Genomic DNA, 16,219 nt, shown 5'->3' on the forward strand with positions numbered 1-16,219 from the left:
TCTCTTGACTTCATTATAGCCTATATTGAATTATGTCAGCCTGAATTCTTCCATACCAAGCTCTTAAGAATTTGAAAGTCACACATGATTCATTGACGTACTCGGATTGACCTTTTAAATCATTTTGGAATCCATAAAATACTATAATTTTTTTGCAACCAATAATGAGATCATGGAAGAAGAGAGATGTATGGAGTTTCTTCTTCTAATAGATATCAAACAAATTTTAGATAGTTCTTATAAAATAGATTCTAAAATGATACATCAAAGAATTTTCATTTTTCTTTTTATATGTTTAGTGGTGACCAGCTGACAAAGTTTTAATAATAACATTTTCTTTTGGTATTTGATTGAAGTTCTTCCAAATATATATATTAATGTAAATTCATAGGTATATCTCTAATAAATACATAATTTTAAATTATTTTGAACTAATATGTCAAATTGACTAAGGAACACTTTCATAAAAGAGCTATTTTGTATTTCCATCTTGGAGTCACCAATAATAACTCATTCTGGCACCTTTTTTTCAAGTGATATCTTATTAACATGATTATGAATTTTGGAAATTTGATTCATGTACATATTCCCTATTTGATATGTCAAATAGGCTAATAAATAGTTTAGTAGGTAGAGTGTTAATAGTACAAATTTTAGGATAGAAATCACTAGTTTGGACACAAGTTTTTCATATGATAATAATATGGTGATTCAAGATGGACAAAAGCTAGATTAAAAGAAAAATATAATTTTTTTTTTCTCTTTCTTGAGAAAAAAAATGAAATTTTTATTAAAACAAGGAATATATGCCTTATAATCTGTCTTTAAAATTCATTTATTTAGTCTCTCAAAATACAATTGTCCTAACTATGTTTTCATTAAATTCATCAATTTAACTTGATAACTGAATTTGAGAAAAAATATATTCCTCCTAAAATTTGGTCTAGGTATGTGATATTTTATTGTGGGTCTATAATTCCTAGTGTAATTCTTTGCTAGATTAAAAATATAAAATACCTAATTCCTATATTTTGTAAAATGACCTACATAAAATATCTAGGAAATACAACTTCAAAACAAAATTTATAGGTGATTTGTAGCAACTAGTTGCATGTCTAATAAGAGAAATGTATTTATTAAAGTATAATTTTGTTATTTTAGATTTTTAATGGGTGTTTTTATCCAATGTAGGTAGTATTGTATTGTACCAAAAATATCATTCACCCAAATCACCAATTGTAAGATATTAATAAATCATTGTAAGCTCATTTTTATGTGCATGCTCAAACTTACGAATTGTCATTTGTAAATCTTTAGGAAATCTTCCAATTTTCATGGTTCATCAACACAACACATAACATACCTTCTTGAAATTGAATAAAATGACTTCCTTGTGTATCCTTTCATAGTGGAATCCTCATTCCCCTGTTTTACCAATTTTCCTAAAAAGAGGTTAGTAGTCTCGGTGCCTCTTACTACACCATCAAAATATTATGTATTTCTAAATTAACTCGTGCATCTATGTAAATGAATACCACTATGTATGAGATCCCATAGAGAGGGTAATCAACATCTCCTCTTAGCTCATCCCCATACCACCTCTTATCTAAATCCCAGTGCAGGTAGTACTTATTTGTGCCTTTGGCACCAACACCAAATGATGGTATGTTTAATTAGCTCATTATTTAACAATAATAATAACCAAATAGATTATCCACTAAGTTTTCAACCCTGAGTCCAAATGCTTGCAAAATGAAATGCATTATATGTGCATACTCTAAGTTCCTCATGTACTATTAATGGTTTATCATGCTCTTACTGAATTGGAAATTCATACCTGTAGAACCAAACATGCTTGAACTGAAACACACTTTCATAGATCAAAATCTTATAAAGACTAATTATTACTGGTAATAAAATAAAATGATTAAGTTGTGGAATTCAAACAAACGTAGATAAAAAAGTAATTGAAAAAATAATATGTTCCTTGGAGTGAATTCCATGTCCTAAAATATGACATTAATTCTAAACTATAATAGCATAAACCAAATCAAACCATACATTATACCAAAAACTATTAAAATTTAGTCTCCATATCATGTGGTCCAATCCCCTGAAATTTAGTCTCCATAAGTCCCGTGGAATTAATAAATCATGTGATCCAATTCCCTGAATTTAGTCTCCATATCATGCGGTCCAATCCCTTGAAATTTAGTATCCATAAGTCCTGTGGTTTAATTCCAGACCAGATTATGTATAATTGAAAGCTACTCCAAACTAGATTTCTTACATTAAAAAAAATAAGATTTAAAAAATAACTAGGTATATTTCCTAAATCTATAATCTAATTAAATTAAATTAAACTAATTGATACAACGGTGCAATGAATTTCAACAGCCGACGCATATCAAATTAAGCACGTTGATACGACTGGCCAATAATATTCAATAACCGGTGGAAATTCCTGGAAGTACCATTACTGTTTTTCTTCGAAGTACCATATTCGTGAAAATTGATATTATATATCTTTCCTTCGGCCCGAAGAAAACACACTTTCATTGAAAATTGGAATCCATCCACATTCGTTTCTTTCCACACGGCGTCTCTGCGTCCATGACTCCATAGCACGCTGGTTGTGACATGAGCCGTGACGAAAGCTGCCTCCTCAAAAGTTTGGACCACTCGGCGTTTCTGCGTAACAGCATGCTGATAGTAATGGTCTTCTGTTAGTTCATATAGTAATGGCAAGCAATCAAATTTAGTTAATTATTGATAAAGGTTTTCATATTTGGAATTTATTGATAACTTGACTTTGGCGTTAGCGTTGTATCTGCGTTGTGAAATAGGCCATAGAGTTCAGCAGGGCCCAGCGACCACATGGCATCCCATCAAGGGTCCTTCCTGGTACGTAGTAAAGAATACATGAAAATGAAATTCCTGTCCAACAAGACATTTCCAGGTAAATTCTTCGCTCCTTCATATTCCAATGGAGGCCCATAAAATAGCCAGGCCGAGCTCATCTGAGTAAGAGGCTCGAGGTATTCTTAGTTTAATATTTCTTTGCGTGGTTTCCTGGTTTCTTGAAAATGGAGCTCATGTCGAATTTGTTGTCGATCATGGCTTCCCTGATATTCATGTGGACCATGGCCAGGGAATATGTTCCCCCAGAATTTTATGATTTGTTTTCAAAGTGGACGCACAGGGTCATTGGGATAATGTCTCCTTACATCTCAGTTATGATAGAGGAGAACGATGGGATGAAAGTAAGCGAAGTTTACGAGGCAGTGCAGACTTACCTGAGCGTAAAGTCGTCTTCGGCGGCAAAGAGATTAAAGCTGAAGAAGCCGAAGAATAACAGGGAATTTACGTTCAGCATGGACAGAAACGAGCAGATCGCAGATGCATATGAGGGTATCAATGTGTGGTGGGTGTTCCACAGTAGAGAGTCGAAACAGACGGTCTTATTCTCGTGGGACACAAACACCGAGGAGAAACGCTATTACGAGTTAACATTCAACAAGAAACACAAGAAAAAGATATTCGATGAGTATCTTCCTTACGTCATGGAAGAAGCGAAAACACTGGAGATTAGAAGCCGGTACCGGAAGATTCACACCAATAAATCTGATTCCAAGGACTATGAATTCCGGAACAGGGTGTGGACTCCCGTTGTGTTCGATCATCCTTCGACTTTCCAAACTTTGGCTCTGGAACCAGAGGTGAAGGAGGAGATCGTGGAAGACCTCAAGAGATTCATGAGGGGAGAGAAGTATTACAGACAAGTTGGGCGGGCGTGGAAGCGGGGTTATTTGCTCTACGGCCCCCCTGGAACGGGCAAGTCCAGTTTGATTGCCGCCATGGCTAACTTTCTCGAGTACGACATCTACGACCTGGAGCTGACCCAAGTGAAGAACAACACAGAACTCAGAAAGCTTCTCTTCTCCACCACAAATAAATCCATCATCGTAATAGAAGATATCGACTGTTCTCTCGATCTCTCAGACCGCAAGAAGAAGAAGAAGCAACAACAGAAAGAGAAGTCGTCTGATTCCGGAAAGCCCAAGGAGAGCGAAGAGGACTACGACAGCAAAGTGACCCTTTCCGGAGTTTTGAACTTCACGGACGGCTTGTGGTCGTGTTGCGGAAGCGAGAGATTGTTCGTCTTCACCACAAACCACATCGACAGGCTCGACCGGGCGCTTCTCCGGTCTGGTCGAATGGACAAACACATTCTGCTCTCATTCTGCACTTTTAGAGCATTCAAGATTCTTGCCCGCAATTATCTCGCCATTGAAGACCATCCTCTGTTAAATTGTTAATTTGAACAGCGCGGCGGTGGTTTTTGGAAAACCGCCCGGTCTCCCCGCACCGCCATTCTCCAAACACTGTACGAGCAGGAGGAGCTCCGAACACAGTCACTTGCCGCCACGCGTCCCATGTACGAACGCCCAAAAACCACTTTCCCCGGACGGTAAAAGTCGTTTGGTTTGCCGGAGGAGGGTGTGCGAACCACGTTGGATCGGCTCAGCGATTTGATCGCGTGATCTCCGCCGTTGACTTCCCGAAGATGCATACAGCCCACCTCAAATCAATTTTTGAGTAGAGTGGAAGTTTTTTCCCGTTGACCGCCGTAGTGAAACTTATGGAATTTAATGTTTTTTCGTAGATTTAGGTGGAGGTTTTTAACATCGTTAAGGGCATGTCTTTAATGTAGTGATGGGCATACACTTTATATTTTTTTATATGTTTTTTTATGTACACGTTGTCATAAATATAGACTATGCGTGGTAGTTTAGTGTAGTTTTTTTGGTATGCATGTTATATAAAAAACAGTGTGTCGAGCCCGTGTTTTTTTAGTAGCTCATGGAAATGAAGAGAACGCACAACAGTGCGATAGAGTTTGAAAAACTGTGATGTAATGTTTTATGCTTGCCATTGAAAAACAGAGGTATGTTTTGAAATTGGTTTATGTAACATCCACAGCAGTGGAAAACAAGAAAAAACAGAGACAGAGTTTGTTTAGTGAATCCCTCTCTGCACAGAGGATGAAGCATGTATCAGTCTTTTTGTTTTAAATCAATAGAATTTTTTTTGTAACTGTGTAATGGACTGTGTTCTGAGTTAATTTTTTTTAAAGAGGTTCTCTGCAAAAGATCCTGGACAGAGTAAACAGAATATTGTCTCTGTGGTGAATTTTTATTCTGGTTTTGGTATTTCTCCATTAAAAATACCCAACAGTGGTATCAGAGCAGGACCAGGCTCTTTAAAAAGGTTAAAGAAGCTGAAGGGAGAAGGTTGTTGCTGCAGCAAAACCTCTCAGGCAGTTAGAAGACTCAGACAGCGAAGGATTCAGGTATTCCCCAAAAGCATTTCTCTTGTTATTGCTGAAGACAGTCAGTTTTTAAAAAAAAATCACAGTCAAGGATTTAAAACCATAGTTCAAGATGCAAGGAATTGCAAGCACAAGCATGGGTATGTTCAACACCCAGCTCCCACACTTTAATGGGAAGAACTATGACTACTGGTCTATAACCATGAGAGCTTTGTTCATCGCTCAAGATATATGGGAACTAGTAGAATATGGGTTTGAGGAACCAGCAGATGAAACTGAGTTCAATGCATTAACTCAGGGAGAGAAGGATCAGCTGAAGCTCAACAGGAAGAAGGATGCAAAGGCCATTGTCTTGTTGTATCAAGCAGTGGACCAGAGTATATTCCCAAGGATAGCAGCAGCTACAACATCACATGAAGCATGGCAAACTCTCAAGACAGCCTATCAAGGCATGGAGAGAGTGAAGACAGCGAAATTGCAAATGTTGAGAAAGGATTTTGAAAATTTGAACATGAAGGAGTCAGACAACATTGAATCATTCTTCACTCATGTGATTGGTGTAATCACACAAATGAGAACTCATGGAGAAACAATTGAAGATAGAAGAATAGTGGAGAAAATATTGAGGGTCTTACCCTCAAGGTTTGATGCCATAGTCACCACCATTGAAGAGACAAAGGATCTCTCAAAATATTCAGTTGATGAGCTACATGCATCACTGATAACTCATGAGCAGAGGTTGAGTAGGAATGAAAACTCATCTCTTGAGCAAGCCTTCAAGACCCAGATGTCCTTTGGAAGAGGAAGAGGTCAAGGAAGAGGAAACCGAAGAGGAAGAGGCAGAAGCCAGAACAGAGGTGGAAGGAACAGCCCAGCAAATGCACAAGGAAGAGGCAGCAATCCAAATCAGAACCAAGGTCAAGGCAGCAGCCAACAAAGAGATCAGTATCAGGCTCAAGGACAAAGGTATGATAAATCTAATGTTCAATGCTATTATTGCAAAAAGTATGGACATTATGCTAGTGATTGTAGAAAGAAACATCATGATATGAACAGCAGACAGAATGCAAATGTTACAAGAGAAAACAGCAGTCAAGAAAATGTCCTGTTAGCTTGTAACATGGCTGAAACACATAGTGAAGACATTTGGTTTTTAGACTCAGGTTGCAGCAACCATATGACAGGGAATATAGCCCTCTTTTCAGCCTTAAATCAGAATTTGAAATCAGAGGTCACACTAGGAACTGATAGTAAAGTGTCTGTTATGGGAAAAGGGGAGGTAAAAATACTTACAAAACAGGGAGAAAGGAAAACCATAGCAGATGTCTACTATGTCCCCGGAATGAGATGTAACCTATTGAGTGTTGGACAGCTTATCCAAAAGGGTTACAATGTTTACTTTGTAAATGATGTGTGCACCATCATGGACATACCACCCAGCAAAAGATGCATTGCTGAAGTGAAGATGACAAGGAACAGGATGTTCCCTCTCCGGATCAGGGCAGACTTGAAGAACAAGAAGGAAATGGCAGCAGTCACCCAAGAGGCCTTCCAAAGCGTGCCAAAGGATGAGAACTGGTTATGGCACCTGAGATTCGGGCATCTAAATTTTGGAGGTCTAAATTTGTTGAGCAGAAAAGGAATGGTAAAGGGATTACCATTGATAGAGAAGCCGGACAGCCTTTGTGAAGGTTGTATATTGGGCAAACAACATAGAGAGAGTTTTCCATCAGGGAAAAGTATAAGGGCAAAGGCACCCTTAGAGATTATCCACTCAGATTTGTGTGGACCAATGCAAGCTCCATCATTAGCTGGCAGCCTATATTTCTTGACATTCATTGATGATTTTACAAGAAAGACTTGGATATATTTCCTCAAGAACAAAAGTGAAGTCTTTGAGAAATTCCAAAACTTCAAAGCACTTGTGGAGAACCAAAGCGGGCTGCACATAAAAGTATTGAGAACTGATAGAGGAGGTGAGTATATCTCAAATGAATTCCTAAAGTTTTGTAGAGAAAATGGAATACATAAACAGTTCACAACTCGGTACACCCCACAGCAAAATGGAGTTGCTGAAAGGAAGAACAGAACCATCATGGAGATGGCAAGGAGCATGTTGAAGGCAAAGCATTTGCCAAATGAGTATTGGGCTGAAGCTGTACATTGTGCAGTGTATATTTTGAACAGGTGTCCTACAAAGGCAGTCATGAACAAAGTGCCAGAAGAGGCATGGAGTGGGAGAAAGCAAGGAGTCACCCACATGAGATTTTTTGGGTGTGTGGCCTATGCACACATTCCAGATAAACTAAGGAGGAAGTTGGACAGCAAAGGGGAGAAATGCATCTTCATTGGATACAGTGATGAATCCAAAGCCTACAGGCTATACATCCCATCTACCAAGAAGTTCTTTGTAAGCAGGGATGTTCAATTCATTGAGGAAGAAGCTTGGGATGGAAGCATAGAGAAAACAGTGAATGTTAAAAACTGTTTGTCTCATGATGAGGATGAAGAGGAGGTGGCTGAAATGAATCCCCAAACAGCAGCACCAACACAAGAACAGCAAGGTACACCATTGAGGATCAATGAGAGTGCTTCTCCAAGCACACCACAAGGAGGAAACTCAAGTGCATCTTCAAGCACTTGCACACCAAGTGAAAGAGGTAAGAAGTTTAGAAATTTAAGTGAGATTTATGAAGAAGGAATGAATTCCTTATTTGCCTTGTTTTGTCATGTTGATGATCCTATTCATTTTGAAGAAGCTATTAAAGATAGGAAATGGATAGAAGCTATGGATGAGGAGATGAATGCCATAGAGAGAAACAAAACATGGGATTTGGTTGAGTTACCAAAAGGCAAAGAAGTCATTGGTGTGAAATGGGTCTATAAGACCAAGAGCAGTGTTGAAGGCAAGATTGAAAGGCATAAAGCAAGGCTGGTTGTCAAAGGGTATAAGCAGCAGTATGGGAGAGATTATGAGGAGACTTTCGCCCCGGTTGCAAGAATGGAAACCGTGAGAGCAGTGTTGTCCATAGCAGCACAAAACAAATGGAAAGTCTACCAAATGGACGTGAAGTCAGCATTCCTAAATGGAGTGTTGAAGGAAGAGGTGTACATTGAACAGCCTCTCGGTTATGAGAAGAAAGGAGAAGAGCACAAAGTGTGCAAATTGAAGAAAGCTCTTTATGGGCTGAAGCAAGCGCCAAGAGCATGGTACAGCAGGATAGATTCATATCTATTGGATAATGAATTTGACAAATGTGAAGGAGAACCCACAGTCTACATCAAGGAAAAGGATGGTAAAATTTTAATTGTTGTCTTGTATGTAGATGATGTCATTTTCACTGGAAATGATATTTATCTTATTGAGAATTTTAAATCAGTCATGAAGAATGAATTTGAAATCACTGACATGGGTTTGTTGAGATACTTCTTAGGCATAGAAGTAGATCAAAATGAAAAAGGAATTTTTATATCTCAAGCAAGGTATGTAAATCAAGTTTTGGACAGATTTAACATGCAAGAGTGCAAGGCAGCAATCACTCCCACAGTGATGGGATTAAAGCTCAGCAGAGAGGACAGCAGCAAGGATTTTGATCCTAGCTTGTATAAAAGCATTGTGGGCAGCCTTATGTATTTAACAGCTACTAGGCCTGATATTATGTATGCTGTTAGTTTGATTTCCAGATTTATGGAGAGGCCAAAGGAGACACATTGGCAGGCAGCAAAGAGAATTTTGAGGTATGTCAAAGGTACCAAAATGTTTGGAATTTTATATCATGCCTCAGAAAGTTCAGATTTAATTGGATACACTGATAGCGATTGGGCTGGAAGTGTAGATGATCGGAAGAGCACTTCCGGTTATGTTTTTAACATGGGTTCAGGAGCCATTTCATGGGCTTCCAAGAAGCAGTCCATTGTAGCATTGTCTACAGCAGAGGCAGAATATGTGGCAGCGACAGCAGCAGCATGTCAGGCAGTATGGATGAGAAGGATGTTGAGAAGCTTAGGCCAAGAGCAGGCAAAAGCGACAGTGGTCTTTTGTGACAATAGCTCAGCTATTGCTTTGTCAAAGAATTCAGTGTTTCATAAAAGAACGAAACACATTGATACAAGGTTTCACTATATCAGAGAATTAGTGAACAATGGAGAAATTGTCCTAGAGCATTGCACGACCCAGGAACAGGTTGCAGACATCTTGACAAAGCCATTAGTTCAAAAGAGTTTCGAATTTTTGAGGAAGTGTTTGGGAATGACCGAACGTGCGGCTGTTAAAATTAAAGGGGAGTGTTAAATTGTTAATTTGAACAGCGCGACGGTGGTTTTTGGAAAACCGCCCGGTCTCCCCGCACCGCCATTCTCCAAACACTGTACGAGCAGGAGGAGCTCCGAACACAGTCACTTGCCGCCACGTGTCCCATGTACGAACGCCCAAAAACCACTTTCCCCGGACGGTAAAAGTCGTTTGGTTTGCCGGAGGAGGGTGTGCGAACCACGTTGGATCGGCTCAGCGATTTGATCGCGTGATCTCCGCCGTTGACTTCCCGAAGATGCTTACAGCCCACGTCAAATCAATTTTTGAGTAGAGTGGAAGTTTTTTCCCGTTGACCGCCGTAGTGAAACTTATGGAATTTAATGTTTTTTCGTAGATTTAGGTGGAGGTTTTTAACATCGTTAAGGGCATGTCTTTAATGTAGTGATGGGCATACACTTTATATTTTTTTATATGTTTTTTTATGTACACGTTGTCATAAATATAGACTATGCGTGGTAGTTTAGTGTAGTTTTTTTTTGGTATGCATGTTATATAAAAAACAGTGTGTCGAGCCCGTGTTTTTTTAGTAGCTCATGGAAATGAAGAGAACGCACAGCAGTGCGATAGAGTTTGAAAAACTGTGATGTAATGTTTTATGCTTGCCATTGAAAAACAGAGGTATGTTTTGAAATTGGTTTATGTAACATCCACAGCAGTGGAAAACAAGAAAATACAGAGACAGAGTTTGTTTAGTGAATCCCTCTCTGCACAGAGGATGAAGCATGTATCAGTCTTTTTGTTTTAAATCAATAGAATTTTTTTTGTAACTGTGTAATGGACTGTGTTCTGAGTTAATTTTTTTTAAAGAGGTTCTCTGCAAAAGATCCTGGACAGAGTAAACAGAATATTGTCTCTGTGGTGAATTTTTATTCTGGTTTTGGTATTTCTCCATTAAAAATACCCAACATGCTCTGTTTCCTGAGATCCAGGATGTGATGGAGGCCGCTCAGATGACACCTGCAGATGTAGCTGAACATCTAATGAAGATGGCTGACCATCCCACCACTGCGCTCGAAAACCTAATTGAAGCTCTTCGCGAGGCCAAAGAAAGAGCAGCTAGTGCCGCTTTGAAGGATAGGTCAGAATAAAATGCTTCCCGGACGGAAGGCCAAGTATGATGTCAGCACACATTCAGTGAGGTTATCTGCAGCAGAGCACAAGTCTTCAGAAGATATTGTACATATATTATATCAGAATAATGGTGAGATATATTATATCAGAATAATGGTGAGAAATAGCAACGTAGAAGAATAAGATTAAGTAATTGACTATTAATAATGATGTCACATGCTGTATCATACCTATGACGGGTGCAATGTGATGTTATATTTTATGAGTTGGGAGGTTCAATATGTTTATGTGCTGTGTGAGATTGTATACGTTGAACTGTGTGAGATTGTGATGTTATAATATAGATATTTTTTCGTTCCATGCTTATCATATTTATGTAGCAGTAAATGCAATAGAGAGATGTATGGAGTTTCTTCTTCTAAGACATATCAAACAAATTTTAGATACTTCTTATAAAATAGATTTTAAAATGATATATCAAATAATTTTCATTTTTCATTTTACATTTTGAGGAGTGATGACGAGACAAAATTTTAATAATAACATTTTCATTTGGTATTTGATTGAAGTAGATTCATAGGTATATCTCTAATATATATATAATTTTAAAATATTTTAAATTAATATGTCAAATTGACTAAGGAAAACTTTCAGAGAAGAGCTATTTTGTATTTCCATCTTGGAGTCACCAACAGTAACTCATTTTGGCACATTTTTTTCAAGTGATATCTTATTAACATGATTATGAATTTTGGAAATTTGATTCATGTACATATCCCCATTAAAAATAGTTTTTAAAAACATAAAAATGATTTGTCAAATAGGCTAATAAATAGTCAAGTAGGTAGAGTGTTAATAGTGCAAATTTTAGGATAGAAATTCACTAGTTTGGACACAAGTTTTTCATATGATAATAAGATGGTGATTCAAGATGGACAAAAATAAGATTAAAAGCAATATATGCTTTTTTCTTTTTCTCTTTCTTGAGAAAAAATTGAAATTTTTATTAAAACAAGGAATATATGCCTTATAATCCGTCTTTAAAATTCATTTATTTAGTCTCTCAAAATACAATTGTCCTAGCTATGTTTTTATTAAATTCATCAATTTAACTTGATACTTGAATTTGAGAAAAAATATACTCCTAAAATTTGGTCTAGGTATGTGATATTTTATTGTGGGTCTACAATTCCTAGTGTAACTCTTTGCTAGATTAAAAATATAAAATACCTAATTCCTAGATTTTGTAAAATGACCTACATAAAATCTCTGTGAAATACAACTTCAAAACAAAATTTATAGGTGATTTGTAGCAACTAGTTGCATGTCTAATAAGATAAATGTATTTATTAAAATATAATTTTGTTATTTTAGATTTTTTATGGGTGTTCTTATCCAATGTAGGTAGTATTGTATTTTACCAAAAATATCATTGACCCAAATCACCAATGGTAAGATATTAATAAATCATTGTAAGCTCATTTTTATGTGCATGCTCAAACTTAGGAATTGTCATTTGTAAAGCTTTAGGAAATCTTCCAATTTTCATGGTTCATCAACACAACACATAACATACCTTCTTGAAATTGAACAAAATGACTTCCTTGTGTATCCAAATGCTTGCAAGATGTTATGCATTATATGTGCATACTCTAGGTTCCTCATGTACTATTAATTTTTTATCATGCTCTTAAATGAATTGGAAATTCATACCTGTAGAATCAAACATGCTTGAACTGAAACACACTTTCATAGATCATATAAAGACTAATTATTATTGGTAATAAAATAAAATGATTAAGTTGTGGAATTCAAACAAACATGGATAAAAGCATAATTGAAAAAATAATATGTTCCTTGGAGTGAATTCCATGTCCTAGAATATGGAATTAATTCTAAACTATAATAGCATAAACTGAATCAAACCATACATTATACTTAAAACTATTAAATTATTATTTACATTAGAAGAAGATCTCATGAAATTTTGTGCCATGTCATGATAATTTGGATTATTTTCCACCAAGCATTCTCTACATAGAATAGATATTTTAATCTCTTTTGTACATGAACTTGCATGAAATAGAAACAAAAAACATCTCTATATAAATTCACTTGATGTTGAAATATTCTCAAGTGGTTACAACAACACATAAGTAAACTCATAAATAGTTTCAATATTCTACATCTAACATGGTTTTCGATGATGGTCCTAAATCCACGACATAATTAATTATTAGAATATAAAATAAATTAAATTCAAATTATTAATTAATTGGATCTACAACCCATGGATCTATAGCATGTGGATATGTAGCTTATAGATTGATTGCAACCCATAGATTGCATGCAAGTAGATTTGTAGAAAATTGTTTGTAGCAATCACATATATCTATAGTAAATAGTTCTATAGAAAATGGATTTGTAACAATATGTAAGCTAATCCTTTATTCAAATATAAATACAAATCGACACATTCATAATATTTTGTCAAAAAATGAATTGAGATACTAAGGAATGCAATAAAGAAAACACCTTGATCTTAGATCCATCTTTTGAATTTTAAAAGGAAATAATACATGGTTATTGGTAAGAAAAACATGTTTATAAATAGGGGAAAGATGGTGGAAAAATATTGTAAAATTGTGACGCATCAATCACCATAGATATTCAGGTGCTAAATCTACTAATAAATTAGTGCATTTTTATGAGCTATCTATATATAAATTCACATGACATTGAAATATTCTCAAGTGGTTACACCAACACATAAGTAAACTCATAAATAGTTTCAAGATTCTACATTTAACATGGTTGTCGATGATGGTCATAGATCCACAACATAATTAATTATTAGAATATAAAATAAATATAAAATCATACTATTAATTAAAGTGGATCTATAACCCATGGATCTGTAGCATGCAGATATGTAGCCTGTAGATTGGTTGCAACCCATAGATTGCTTGCAAGTATATTTGTAGAAAATTGTTTGTAGCAATCAAATGTATCTATCATAAACAGCTCTATAGAAAATGGATTTGTAACAATATGTAAGTTAATCCTTTATTCAAATATAAACACAAATCCACACATTCATAATATTTAATTAGAAAATGAATTGAGATATTAAAGAGTGCAATAGAGAAAAGAACTTGATCTTAGATCCAACTTTTGAAACTTAAAAAGAAATACTACAAGTTTATTGGTAAGAAAAACATGTTTATAAATAAGGGAAAGATGGTGGAAAAAATGGTAAAATTATGACGCATCAATCACCATAGATATTCAGGTATTAAATCTATTAATCAATTGGTGCATTTTCATGAGCTACTTATATATAAATTCACTTGATGTTGAAATATTCTGAAGTGGTTACAACAACACATAAGTAAACTTATAAATAGTTTCAAGATTCTACATATAACATGGTTGTCAATGATGGTCCTACATCCATGACATAATTAATTATTATAATATAAAATAAAAATAAATTCAAAATATAAATTAAAGTGGATCTACAACCCATAGATCTATAACATGCAGATATGTAGCCCATAGATTGGTTGCAACCCATAGATTGCGTAAAAGTAGATTTGTATAAAATCATTTCTAGAAATCAAATATATATATAGTAAATAGTTATATAGAAAATGGATTTGTAACAATATGTAAGCTAATCTTTTATTCAAATATAAATAAAAATATGCACTTTCGTAATATTTAATTAAAAAATGAATTGAGATACTAAAGAATGCAATAGAGAAAACACCTTGATCTTAGATCCAACTTTTGAACCTTAAAAAGAAATGATACAAGGTTATTTGATGCAGGAGAATCAAGCTGATGGGTCATCATGATGAAAGGTTGTTTGGTCTATGAGAGGACTGAAAAGGAAATTGCTAAGTGAACACTTTAGTTGTTTTTTTTTTATGTTGTTTTAATTTAGTAAAGAATAGTATGTAGGAAGGTAGAGGATTAATTAGGTAAACCGTTGCAAGTAATTAATTTTATTTTCATGTCAATTTTTACAAGATTGTAACGTAGGACCATAAACAGTTTTTGGAACTAAAAAGAATGTGTAACCAACATAATGTAACCAACATCAGTTAGGAGAAAGCAGTTCTAGACAATTATTGAAAAGGAACAGAATGCAATTGTAAGAGGTTCGACTTTTTGGAAAGAGAGTAAAAATATAATAAAATATCGCTAAGCACACAGATTATTTTCCAATATCTTGTAACTGTTTGTCTATCTATCATTCTGTTAAATTGCCAGAAACAGTGAAAGCACATTCTCTGTTTTATTCCACAAGCATGTACACACATATGTGTTTCTATTTGTATTGATTCAAGCAGGCCTATAAATCAAAAGAAGTTTGCATACATAATTAAAGAATACGTTGCAGAAGCGAGGGCATACAGTCCTTGAATTTATCAATCAAAAGAGCGCAGAGGGATCTTGGATGAGCATACATAATTCGAGCACCAAAGGTAGAGAAAGGCACAAGCATTTCTGAACAACAAAGTCAGACAAAACCTATAGGTACTTCAGAAGAATAAACCCTCTTGTTTCATTTATAAAATAAGAAAAAGAATCTCTGTTCGAATATTTACAGTCACAAAACCTCATTTAATTATACACATAGTCCATGCAATAATGTTGTACAAGGTTCGAAGGGTATCCTAGCATATGGGTTTAGAAACCCTATCCATAAAACAAACCCTACAGTAACTACCCACAAGAGGAACAGAGCAAGTCTAACAGCCTACGCATACATACTGACGACAATCTCAAGTCATTAGAACTGCTATAACCCTAGCCTACAAAGAACAGAATACAAGTAGCACAAATAATAAGGAACGACCCTACCCGGGTCTAGCCAGAGCATCGAGGAGCCGAAGTCCAAAACCCTCCAGGACGACATACCTGCAACGATAGACATTAACCGAAGTTTGTGAGTAATATGTGACAGAGAAAGTAAAGACCAAAAGAAACAACGAAACCAGGGTTCAAGTTTACCTTGCATAGACAGGACACTGACATTGCAATCACCTAGGGTCACTCTGCTCATGAAGGAGCAAGTGTGTCAGTTTAACAATTTGAAAAGAAGAAAAGACTGATAGTAGAGAACAAAAATTTTACCTTAACATTGCGGAAGAAAGCGAAGCCAAGACCCTGCGACCACAACTTGTCCATGAAACAGAGGAATACAACTAGAGCATTCAACGAATAGTCGCATAGAAAGATTCAAGACCAAAAGGAGTCACACAATCCAGCTAAATAACCAACATTGACTTGTACACAAAGAAATCTCAGTTTCCAACTAGCAGACTATAATCCATAATTCGACAGAAAGATTAAGTGCAGATGGAGAAACAAATAATGGAATAACCAGGTTAAAACAAGAGTTCATTACCAAACGGAGAAGCCGACAAGTTTCCAGGTCAAGAGCCGAGCTAGAGTACCAGAAGTAGCATAATATTACACAGAGAAAACCGGGC

The 16,219-nt window shown here is 35.8% G+C and overlaps 1 pseudogene; it reads left to right on the top strand.

The window, feature by feature from the left end:
- The first annotated feature begins 2,866 nt into the window (after positions 1–2,866).
- Positions 2,867–11,039, top strand: LOC149218499 (AAA-ATPase At3g28510-like; annotated as a pseudogene).
- The last annotated feature ends 5,180 nt before the right edge of the window (positions 11,040–16,219 follow it).

The sequence above is a fragment of the Pinus tabuliformis genome, chromosome Q, assembly GCF_031772625.1.
Source record: "Pinus tabuliformis cultivar Carrire ecotype Pingquan chromosome Q, CPIR1, whole genome shotgun sequence".
In the NCBI taxonomy this organism is placed as follows: Eukaryota; Viridiplantae; Streptophyta; class Pinopsida; order Pinales; family Pinaceae; genus Pinus; species Pinus tabuliformis.